This window comes from Delphinapterus leucas, chromosome X (genome assembly GCF_059928025.1).
Source record: "Delphinapterus leucas isolate spDelLeu-1000000601 "Yukka" chromosome X, BTC_Dleu_Yukka2, whole genome shotgun sequence".
Taxonomy (NCBI): domain Eukaryota; kingdom Metazoa; phylum Chordata; class Mammalia; order Artiodactyla; family Monodontidae; genus Delphinapterus; species Delphinapterus leucas.
The window spans coordinates 34,556,284-34,569,298 of record NC_143150.1 but is presented as its reverse complement, the minus strand read 5'-3'; the positions used below and the strand labels follow the sequence as shown (position 1 = coordinate 34,569,298).

At 35.9% G+C, this 13,015-nt stretch overlaps 1 pseudogene; it reads right to left on the bottom strand.

Annotated features, from left to right (window-relative positions):
• Positions 1-253: 253 nt before the first annotated feature.
• Positions 254-1,475, bottom strand: LOC111165756 (glyceraldehyde-3-phosphate dehydrogenase pseudogene; annotated as a pseudogene).
• Positions 1,476-13,015: the final 11,540 nt, after the last annotated feature.

The window sequence follows — 13,015 nt, the reverse complement described above, 5'->3', positions numbered from 1 at the left end:
TTTCAGATTAAGGCTTTGAGATTTCTCTTAATCAAGCACGGTAAGATATATAAATAGAAATACACACATACACACACACATCATAACAGCACAGGCCTTTGGAATCAGGTTTTGATTATATACTTGGATCTTTAATTTTCTAACTTCAGGTAACTTTATTCAGTATTAGTTTTCTAATCTATAAAATGGAGATAAAATGCATCGTTCACTGGGTTATCATGAAAAGTAAACAAGACAAAATATATGTAGCAGAGTGAAAATATATCACTTCAATAGTTGGTAACAGAATTTCTCTTATGAAAGGAACTGTCTTTATTTAGAAAAAGTTAACTGCTTATTTAGGCTGGGTACAGTGTATTTTCTATTGATGGTACATGAAAGGTAAGGCTCACTAAGCCCCTCCCCCTTTTTAGGGGTTCTGGGATGAAAGATTTTGATATTCTCAGTATGTTGGGGGATCAAGTTGGAGCAAGGACTCCCCAGCAGCTGAGGGCCTCTCTCGTGCACTTGCTGGGGCTGGAGATCCAGGGGCTCTCACTCCTCAGACGCTATGTGGACCATAAGGCCTCCCACCCTTCTGCTGCAGCTAGACAAAGTGTTTGCTAAGGGCAATACCAGCCCCAGCATCCAGGGAGGAAGAGTGGGGTGTCACTGCTAAAATCGCAATAGAAAACTTGGTTCTCAGTGTAGCCCAGTGTGGTCTTTAGGGTGCCTTCCAATGCCTGCTTTACCTCTTCTTGATAATATCATATTTAGCAGCTTTCTCCAGGCCTCACATCAGATCTATGTCAAACACATTGGGGATGGAGGCATGGAAGGCCATGACGGCGAATTTCCAATTCAGCTCAGGGATGTCCTTTCCCCAAAGCCTTTGGCAGTGCCAGTAGAAGCAGAGATGATGTTCTGGGCAGTTCCTCATCCATCAGAGTACAGTTTCCCAGTGAGCCCATCAGTGGTCTTCAGGATAGCAGTGATGGTATGAACTGTGGTCATGAGTCCATCCACAGTGACATTGGCCAGGGGTGCCAAGCAGGTGGTAGTGCAGGAGGCATTGCTGACCATCTTGAGGGAGTTGTACTTCTTATGGTTCATGCCCATCACAAACATGGGGCTATCAGCAGAAGGGACAGAGATGATGAGCCTTTTGGCTCTACACTTCATGTGAGGCCCAGTCTTCTCCAAGGCAGTGAGGGCACCAGAACATACTCAGCACCAGCAGCACCCCATTTGATATTGGCAGGATATTGCTCCTGGAAAATGGAGGTGGGCTTCCCACTGATGACAAGCTTCCCCTTCTCAGACTGGACTGTGCCATTGAACTTGCCATTAGTGGAATCACACCAGAATGTGTAAAACTTGTAGTTGTAGTCAGTGAAGCAGTCATCAATGGTAATACTCACTTTGCCATAGTTAAAAGCAACCCTTGTGACCAGGTGCCCAATACAGCCAAATCCATTTACTGTGACCTTCACCATTGTGTCTTAGGGACATTGCTGGCATTGCACAAGAAAATGTGGCTGTCTGTTGAATGGGGAGGAGCAGAGAGACTAAACTATTTATTTAGATATGAAGATAAGGTCCTGAAACTATGTTTTAGAAAAAGACGATAAAAAATAATTAAAACTCTGCTTGAGAAGTGAATAGATTTTGTGGGTCATGAGGAGAAAGAAGAGAGAGAGAGAATCAATTGAAATTATGGAATTCTGAGCTATGGAGGAGTAGGTGGCTCAAACTGTTCAGTGTTAGGGTGGCCAAAGGCTGTTAAGAACATAAGTAACTAATTTTAATTTCTTGGTGTTCTTGCCATGTAAAATTCTTCGACCTGCTCAAACCTTTAGTAAAGTATGCTACGCACAAAAATGCCTTTTGTAAATAGTTATTAGAGAATAAGATTCAGATGTCAGTAAAAGCAGAGGCTTAAATTCAGAAGTAAAAAAATAAAAGTCCCTAGAAGCACAGGAATCTTGGGGCAAGTGTTGGGCTCGAAAGAATGAATAATAGATACTTAAACTAATTTATCTAAATGTCAAAAGCCAGAGTGACCTCTGCCAATATTTGGGTTACTTGTATAATTAATATGTAAAAGGGCATGTATTAAGCCTTCAGGAAATATTAACTGCTATTGTATAAAATGTAGATAAATGTTGGATTGTACTCTAGGAATGATTGAGCTGAAGTGATAAAAAGAATGAGTAGAGGTTCAAATACCACCTTCCCTTTTCCCCATAGCTGAAATTAGTTGGTCCTTCCTTGACACTTCCAAAGGAAAATTCATATGCATGGCTGCCTCCTCTAGAACACTGTGAGTTTCTTGAGGGTAGAGGACATTCAGTATTCATTGAATGTGGTGAGCAATTAATTCCTATTGCTCAACACAAGACATTGTCTGCAATAGACTGTCAAACAAACCACAGTGACCAACAACATGAGAAGATAGAGAAACCCTGGAAATGTAGTATAGACATACTTCACAGATATTGTGGGCTTGGTTCCAGACCACTGCAATAAAGTGAATATCACAATATAGCAAGTCATGAATTTTTTTGTTTCCCAGTGCATATAAAAGTTATGTTTACACTATACTGTAGTCTGTTAAGTGTGCAATAGCATTATGTCTAAAGAAACAATGTACATACCTTAATTTAAAAATACTTTATTGCTAAAAAATGTTAATCATCTCTGAGACTTCACCGAGTAGTAATCTTTTTATAATAGTAACATCAAAGAATCACTGATCACAGATCATCATAACAAATATATTAATAATGAAAACGTTTGAAATATGGCAAGAATTGCTAAAATGTGACACATAGACATGACATGAACAAATGCTGTTGGAAAAATGACGCCAGTAGACTTGTGCAACACAGGATGGCTGTAAACCTTCAATTGTAAAAAATGCAATATCTTCAAAACCCAATAAAATGAAGCATAATAAAATGATATATGCCTGTAATATGAATATATCTTTATATCATCTGCTGCCTTCTCTGGCCACCTTGGGACTAGGTCATTTTCTTATATCCTGCAAAATAGAGGCCATAGCCATCCTTTGGTGTCTATATTGCAAGTTGAGGGAAATGTACTCCTGTGAGTTTTATTCATGTGTGACAAAGGGACAGTTACCTATAAAGTACACAGAAAATAATAATTTTATTCTTTTAGGTCCACCTTGTTTTTCATGTTTATGAACTATCTTCATCTTAGATGAGTAATATTTGAATTTTTTCTCTATTATATTTAATAGAGAAAATCTTGCTCCTTAAAACCTTGTTCCAGTGGTTGATTTAGTATTCATATTGATTTTTTATGTATTTTATTTTATTTTATTTTTATTTTTGGCTGCACTGGGTCTTCGTTGCTGCATGGGCTTTCTCTAGTTACGGCAAGTGGGCACTACTCTGTTGCAGTGCACAGGTTTTTCATTGCAGTGGCTTCTCTTGTTGTGGAGCACAGATTCTAGGTACACAGCCTTCAGTAGTTGTGACGTGTGGGGTCAGTCGTTGTGGCTCATGGGCTCTAGAGCGCATGCTCAGTAGTTGTGGCACGTTGGCTTTGTTGCTCCACAGCATGTGGGATCTTCCTGGACCAGGGATCGAACCCATGTCCCGTGCATTGGCAAGGTGATTCTTAACCACTGCATTACCAGGAAAGTCCTGATTTTTTAAAATAGTGATGTAGCATTTTAGCTTGGCTGTCAGAGAGTTAAAATAAATACATATACGTAAAATATATCAGAAGTATTTATGCCTATTACAATTTTTTGCTTTTCATGTGCATGAACTAATTAAAATAAATTATCCAGGTAATAAAAACTCTTACAAGAAAGAAAATCTCAGAACCAGATGGCTTCGCTGGTGAATTCTTTCAAAAATTTAAAGAGGAATTAATACCAATCCTTTTCAAAGTTTTCAGACATATGGAAATCACTCAATGTGATACACCACATTAATAGAAAAATGGATAAAAATTACATGGTCATCTCAATAGATGGTGAAAAATATATTTGACAAAATTCAACATATTTTTATGATTAAAAATAGTCAACAAATGAGTTATAGAAGGAAATTACTTCAATATAATAATGGTCATATATGAAAAACCTACAGTTGATATTATACTCATTGGTGAAAGACTGAAAACTTTTCTAAAGTCAGAAACAAGGCAAGGATGTCCACTCTTGCCACTTTTAATCAACATAGTACTGGAAGTGCTACTGAGAGCAATTAGGTAAGTAAAGGAAATAAAAGTCATCCAAATTGGAAAGAAAGAAGTACAATTATCTGTGTGCAAAGGTGACACAATCTTAAATGTAGAAACCTGAAAAATTCCATAAAACCCTGGTAGAAATAATAACAAAATTCAGTAAAGTTGTAAGATACAAAGTCAACATTCAAAAATTAGTTGCATTTCTATAGATTAACAATGAACAATCTGAAAAAAATTAACAATCCCATTTACAATAGTATCAAAAATAATAAAATAATTAGGAATAAATTTAAGAGGTAAAAAACTTGTAGACTGGAAACTAAAAATCATTGCTAACAGAAATTAATAAACACACAAATAAATGGAAAGATAAAACATGTTCATGGACTGAAAGATTTATTTCTATTAAAATGTTTAAACTACCCAAAGCACTCTACAGAGTCAATGCAATCCCTATTAAAATCCCAGTGGCATTTTTTTTAAGAAATATAAGAAAATCCTAAAATTCATAGAGAATCTCAAAGGACCCCAAATAGGCAAAACAATTTGAGAAAGAAGACAAAGCTGGAGGCCTCACACTTCCTGATTTCAAAACATACTATAAAGCTATAACAATCAAAACAGTATGATATCAAATAAAGACATATGTTCACTATTGAAACTGAATAGAGAGCCCAGAAAAAAAACTCTCACATGTATTGTTAACTGATCTTCAACAAGGACTATAAACTGAGGAAAGATAGTCTCTTCAAAAAATTGTATTGGAAAAACTGGATATCTACATGCAAAAGAATGAAGTTGGACCCTTATCTTACACTATGTACAAAAATTAACTAAAAATGGATTAAAGATCTAAAGATAAGATAAACTATAAAACTCCTAGAAGAAAACATAGGGGAAAAACTACATGACATTGGATTGGGCAATGATGTTTTGTGTGTATGAAACCAAAAGCATCGGTAACAAAAACAAAGTAGATAAATGGGACTATACCAAATGAAAAAGCTTCTGCACAACAAAGGAAACAAGAGTGAAAAGGCAGCATAAGGAATGGGAGAAATTATCTGCAAACCATATAACAAATAAGGGGTTACTATCCAGAATATACAAAGAATTTCTAAAACTCACGAAAAAAAGAATTTCAAAATATTGTTAATATAGAGGGAAATTGGCAGCAAAACCAAACTATAATCTGTGTTTTCTTCTGCTCTATGAGATAGTAATTACTTGTGAAGGAAAATTATGTTTTTGAGAAGATGCATTTGAAGTGGTGAATACATACTTTGTACTTGATTTACATTCCTTTCCCTACTGGGAAGGACATGGATATTGTGGAATATGGCCTTTAATGTTTCTGCAAAAACAAAATATCTTGCCTATGTAAGTCAGAGATATGAAATTCAGCAGTGAAATGAGTACGAGATTATGATCAGCCAGATTCTTCTTTACGCATCCTCAGGAAGTCCTTATTTTCAAGACTGATTTAGTTATTGCAAAAGTAAATTTCTAGTTTCTCATTGGTGTGTAGAGTTTAAAAGTGTGTGCTTTTCTCTTTGTTTTGACTAAAGCTAAGTATTTAATTATTCTATGACTCAGCTCTGTATTCCTATGTACATACATATCCCAGAAAAGAGAGGGCATATGTCCACCAAAAAACAAGTACCAGCAGCTCATAAGAGCTTTATTCATTGTAAGCCCAAACTGGAAATCTACTTGCCCATCAAGAGTATAACCTATCAATAAATTGGTTTTTTTCTGTTTTTTTTATTGGAGTATAGTTGCATTACAATATTGTTAACTTACACTGTACATAAAAGGGAATCAGCTATACATATACATATATCCCCTCTTTTATGGATTTCCTTCCCATTTAGGTCACCACAAAACATTGAGTTGAGTTCCCTGTGCCATACAGTATGTCTATTTTACACATAGTATCAATAGTGTATACATGTCAATCGCAATCTCCTAATTCATCTCACCCCCACAAGCCCTGGTATCTATATGTTTCTTCTCTACATCTGTGTGTCTATTTCTGCTTTGTAAATAAGATTGTCTATACCAAATTTTTCAGATTCCATGTACATGCATTAATATACAATATTTGTTCTTCTCTTTCTGACTTACTTCACTCAGTAGGAGAGTCTCTATATCCATGAATGTCTCTAAAAATGACCCAATTTTGTTCCTTTTTATGGATGAGTAATATTCCATTATGTATATGTACCACTTCTTCTTTATCCATTCCTCTGTTGGTGGACATTTAGGTTGCTTCCAAGTCCTGGCTGTTGTAAATAGTGCTGCAGTGAACATTGGGGTGCATGTGTCTTTTTGAATTTGGTTTTCTCTGGGTATATGCCCAGGAGTGGGATAGCTGGGTCATAGGGTAGTTCTGTTTTTTAGTTTATTAAGGAATCATGATACTGTTCTCCATAGTGGCTGTATCAGTTTACATTCCAACCAACAGTGCATGAGGGTTCCCTTTTCTCCACACCCTCTGCAGGATTTATTGTTTGTAAAATTTTTGATGATGGCCATTCTGACTGGCGTGAGGTGATACCTCAATGTAGATTTGATTTGCATTTCTGTAATAATTAGTGATGTTGAGCAGCTTTTCATATGTTTGTTGGCCATCTGTAAGTCTTCTTTGGAGAAATGCCTAATTAGGTCTTCTGCCCATTTTGGATTGGGTCGTTTGTTTTTTTAATATTGAACTGCATAAGCTGTTTATATATTTTGGAGATTAATCCTTTCTCCATTGATTCGATTGCAAATATTTTCCCCCATTCTGAGGGTTGTCTTTTCGTCTTGTTTGTAGTTTCCTTTGCTGTGCAAGGGCTTTTAAATTTCAAGCTCCCATTTGTTTATTTTTGTTTTTATTTCCATTACTCTAGGAAGTGGATCAAATAAGATCTTGCTGTGATTTATATCAAAGAGTGTTCTTCCTATGTTTTCCTCTAAGAGTTTTATAGTGTCCAGTCTTACATTGAGGTCTCTAATCCATTTTGAGTTTATTTTTGTGTATGGTGTTAGAGAGTGTTCTAATTTCATTCTTTTACATGTAGCTGTCCAGTTTTCCCAGCACCACTTACTGAAGAGATGGTCTTTTCTCCATTGTATATCCTTGCCTCCTTTGTCATAGATTAGTTGACCATAGGTGCATGGGTTTACCTCTAGGCTTTCTACTCTGTTCCATTGATCTATATTTCTGTTTTTGTGCCAGTACCATATTGTCTTGATTACTGCACCTTTGTGATATAGTCTGAAGGCAGGGAGCCTGATTCCTCCAGCTCCATTTTTTTTCTTCAAGACTGTTTGGCTATTCGGGATCTTCTGTGTTTCCATACAAATTTTAAAATTTTTTGTTCCAGTTGTGTAAAAAATGCCATTGGTAATATGATAGGGATTGCATTGAATCTGTAGATTGTTTAGGGTAGTATAATCATTTTCACAATATTGATTCTTCCAATCCAAGAACATGGTACATCTCTCCATCTGTTTGTATCATCTTTAGTTTCTCTCATCAGTGTCTTATAGTTTTTTGCATACAGGTTTATTGTCTCCCTTGGTAGGTTTATTCCTAGGTCTTCTATTCTTTTTGTTGCAGTGGTAAATGGGAGTGTTTCCTTAATTTCTCTTTCAGATTTTTCATCATTAGTGTATAGGAATGCAAGAGATTTCTGTGCATTCATTTTGTATCCTGCAACTTTACTAAATTCATTGATTAGCTCTAGCAGTTTTCTGGTAGCATCTTTAGGATTCTCTATGTATAGTATCATGTCATCTGCAAACAGTGACAGTTTTACTTCTCCTTTTCCAATTTGTATTCCTTTTATTTCTTTTTCTTCTCTGATTGCCGTGGCTAGGCCTTCCAAAACGATGTTGAATAATAGTGGCAAGTGTGGACATCCTTGTCTTGTTCCTGATCTTAGAGGAAATGATTTCAGATTTTCACCATTGAGAATGATGTTTGCTGTGGGTTTGTCATATATGGCCTTAACTATGTTGAGGTAGGTTCCCTCTATGCCCACTTTCTGGAGAGTTTTTATCATAAATGGTGTTGAATTTTGTCAAAAGCTTTTTCTGCATCTATTGAGATGATCATATGGTTTTTATCCTTCAAGTTGTTAATATGGCGTATCACATTGATTGATTTGCGTGTATTGAAGAATCCTTGCATCCCTGGGATAAATACCACTTGATCATGGTGTCTGATCCTTTTAATGTCTTGACGGATTCTGTTTGCTAGTATTTTGTTGAGGATTTTTGCATCTATATCCATGAGTGATATTGGTCTGTAATTGTCTTTTTTTGTAGTATCTTTGTCTGGTTTTGGTATCACAGTGATGGTGGCCTCATAGAATGAGTTTGGGAGTGTTCCTTCCTCTGCAATTTTTTGGAAGAGTTTGAGAAAGATGGGTGTTAGCTCTTCTTTAAATGTTTGATAGAATTCAGCTGTGAAGCCATCCAGTCCTGGACTTTTGTTTGCTGGAAGATTTTTAATCACAGCTTCAATTTCATTACTTGTGATTGGTCTATTCATATTTTCTCCTTCTTCCTGGTTCAGTCCTGGAAGGTTATACCTTTCTAAAATTTTGTCCATTTCTTCCAGGTTGTCCATTTTCTTGGCATAGAGTTGCTTGTAGTAGTCTCCTAGGATGCTTTGTGTTTCTGCTTTGCTGTAAATTCTCCTTTTTCATTTCTAATTTTATTGAACTGAGTCCTCTGCCTCTTTTTCTTGGTGAGTCTGGCTAATGGTTTATCAATTTTGTTTATCTTCTCAAAGAACCAGCTTTTAGTTTTATTGATCTTTGCTATTGTTTTGTTTCTATTTCATTTATTTCTGTTCTGATCTTTATGATTTCTTTCCTTCTATTAACTTTGGGTTGAGTTTGTTCCTTCTTTAGTTCCTTTAGGTGTAAGATTAGATTGTTTATTTGAGATTTTTCTTGTTTCTTGAGGTAGACTTGTATTGCTATAAACTTCCCTCTTAGAACTGCTTTTCCTGTATCCCATAGGTTTTGGGTTGTCGTGTTTTCATTGTAATTTGTCTCTAGGTATTTTTTGATTTCCTCTTTGATTTCTCAGTGATCTCTTTGTTATTTAGTAAGGTATTGTTTAGCCTCCATGTGTTTGTGTTTTTTACATATTTTTCCCTGTAGTTCATTTCTAATCTCATACTGTTGTGGTCAGGAAAGATGATTCGTATGGTTTCCATTTTCTTAAATTTACTGAGGCTGGATTTGTCACCCAAGATGTGATCTATCTTGGAGAATGTTCCATGCACACTTGAGAAGAAAGTGTAGTCTGCTGTTTTTGGATGGAATGTCCTATAAATATCAATTAAATCTATCTGTTCTATTGTGTCATATAAAGCCTGTGTTTCCTTATTAATTTTCATTTTGGATGTTCTGTCCTTTGGTATAAGTGAGGTGTTAAAGTCCCCCACTATTATTGTGTTACTGTCTATTTCCTCTTTTGTAGCTGTTAGCAGTTGCCTTATGTATTGCCGTGCTCTTATATTGGGTGCATATATATTTATAATTGTTATATCTTCTTCATGGATTGATCCCTTGATTATTATGTAGTGTCCTTCCTTGTCTCTTGTAACATTCTTTATTTTAAAGTCTATTTTATCTGTTATGTGTATTGCTACTCCAGCTTTCTTTTGATTTCCATTTGCATGGAATATCTTTTTCCATCCCCTCACTTTCAGTCTGTATGTGTCCCTAGGTCTGAAGTGGGTCTATTGTAGACAGCATATATATGGCTCTTGTTTTTGTATCCATTCAGCAAGCCTGTGTCTTTTGGTTGGAGCATTTAATCCATACACGTTTAAGGTAATTATCGATATGTATGTTCCTTTGACCATTTTCTTAATTCTTATGGGCTTGTTTTTGTAGGTCCTTTCCTTCTCTTATATTTCCCACATAGAGAAGTTCCTTTAGCATTTGCCGTAGAGCTGGTTTGGTGTTGCTGAATTATCTTAGCTTTTGCTTGTCTGTAAAGCTTTTGATTTCTACGTCGAATCTGAATGAGATCCTTACCAGGTAGAGTAATCTTGGTTGTAGGTTCTCCCCTTTCATCACTTTAAATATATCATGTCACTCCCTTCTGGCTTGTAGACATTCTGCTGAGAAATCAGCTGTTAACCTTATTGGAATTCCCTTGTATGTTATTTGTCGTTTTTCCCTTGTTGCTTTCAATAATTTTTCTTTGTCTTTAATTTTTGTCAGTTTGATTACTATGTGTCTCTGTATGCTTCTCCTTGGGTTTATCCTGTATGGGACTCTCTGCGCTTCCTAGCCTTGAGTGGCTATTTCCTTTCCCATGTTAGGGACATTTTTGACTATAATCTCCTCAAATATTTTCTTGGGTCCTTTCTCTCTCTCTTCTCCTTCTGGGACCCCTATAATGTGAATGTTATTGCATTTAATATTTTCCCAGAGGTGTCTTAGGCTGTCTTCATTTATTTTCATTCTTTTATCTTTATTCTGTTCCATGGCAGTGAATTCCACCATTCTTTCTTCCAGATCACTTATCAGTTCTTCTGTCTCAGTTATTCTGCTACTGATTGCTTCTAGTGTATTTTTCATATCAGTTATTGTATTGTTCACCTCTGTTTGTTTGTACTTTAATTATTCTAGGTTTTTGTTCTTTAATTCTTCTTGGTCTTTGTTAAACATTTCTTGAATCTTCTCGATCTTTGCCTCCATTCTTTTTCCGAGGTCCTGGATCATCTTTACTATCATTATTCTGAATTCTTTTTCTGGAAGGTTGTCTATCTCCACTTTATTTAGTTATTTTTCGGGGGTTTTATCTTGTTCCTTCATCTGGTACATAGCCTTCTGCCATTTCATCTTGTCTGTCTTTCTGTGAATATGGTTTTTGTTATACAGGCTGCAGGATTTTAGTTCTTCTTGCTTCTGCTGTCTGCCCTCTGGTCTCCATTTGTGTTTACTTTGATGTCTTTCATCAGATCTTAAAGTTTTCTGTGTACAGGTCTTTTGCCTCCTTAGGTAGGTTGATTCCTAGGTATTTTATTCTTTATGTTGCACTGGTAAATGGGATTGCTTCCTTAATTTCTCTTTCTGATCTTTCGTTGTTAGTGTATACACATGCAAGTTATTTCTGTGTATTAATTTTGTATCCTGCAACTTTACTAAATTCACTGATTAGCTCTAGTAATTTTCTGGTGGCATCTTTAGGATTTTCTATGTATAATGTCATGTCATCTGGAAACAGTGATAATTTTACTTCTTCCTTTCCCATTTGGATTACTTTTATTTCTTTTTCTTCTCTGAGTGCCATGGCTAGAACTTGAAAAACTATGTTTAACAATAGTGGCGTGAGTGGGTACCCTTGTCTTGTTCCTTATTTTAGAGAAAATGCCTTCAGTTTTTCACTGAGAATAATGTTTGCCGTGGGTTTGTCATATATGGCCTTTATTATGTTGAGGTAGGTTCCCTCTTTGACCACTTTCTGGAAAGCTTTTTATCATAAATGGGTGTTGAATTTTGTTGAAAGCTTTTTCTGCATCTATTGAGATGATCATATGGTTTTTATTCTTCAAGTTGTTAATATGACGTATCATATTGATTGATTTGCATGTATTGAAGAATCCTTGCATCCCTGGGATAAATCCCAATTGATCATGGTGTATGATACTTTTAATATGTTGTTGAATACGGTTTGCTACTATTTTGTCAAGGATTTTGTGTCTGTATTCATCAGTGATATTGGCCTGTAATTTGTGTGTGTGTATGTGATATCTTTGTCTGGTTTTAGTATCAGGGTGATTGTGGCCTTGTAAAACGATTTTGGGAGTGTTTCTCCCTCTGCGATTGTTTGGAAGAGTTTGCAAATGACAGGTGTTAGCTCTTCTCTAAATGTTTGATAGAATTCGCTTGGGAAGCCATCTGGTCTAAACTTCTGTTTGTTGGAAGATTTTTAATCACACTTTCAATTTTATTACTTTTGTTTGGTCTGTTCATATTTTTTATTTCTTCCTAGTTCAGTCTTGGAAGGTTACCTTTCTAAAAATTCATCCATTTCTTCTAGGTTGTCCATTTTTGTGACACATAGTTGCTTGTAGTAGTCTCTTAGGGTTCTTTGTATTTCTGTGGTATCAGTTGTAACTTCTCCTTTTTCATTTCTAATTTTATTGATTTGAGTGCTCTCCCTTTTTTTCTTAACGAGTATGGCTAAAGGTTTATCAATCTGTTTATCTTCTCACAGAGCCAGCTTTTAGTTTTATTGATCTTTGCTATTGTTTATTTTTATCATATTTATTAGAGTATAATTGCGTTACAATGGTGTGTCAGTTTCTTCTTTATAACAAAGTAAGTCAGTTAAACATATACATATGTACCCATATCTCTTCCCACTTGCATCTCCCTCCCTCCCACTCTCCCTATCCCACCCCTCTAGGTGGTCACAGAGCATTGAGCTAATCTCCCTGTGCTGTGCGGCTGCTTCCCACTAGCTATTTATTTTACATTCGGTAGTGTACATATGGCCATGCCACTCTCTCACTTTGTCCCAGCTTACCCTTCCCCCTCCCTGTATCCTCAAGTCCATTCTCTAGTAGGTCTGCATCTTTATTCCTGTCTTGTGCCTAGGTTGTTCTGACCATTTTCTTTTCTTTTTTTTGACTCCATATATGTGTGTTAGCATACAGTACTTCTTTTTCCCTTTCTGACTTACTTCACTCTGTATGACAGTCTCTAGGTCCATCCAACTCACTACAAATAACTCAGTTTCGTACATTTTTATGGCTGAGTAATACTCCATTGTATATATGTGC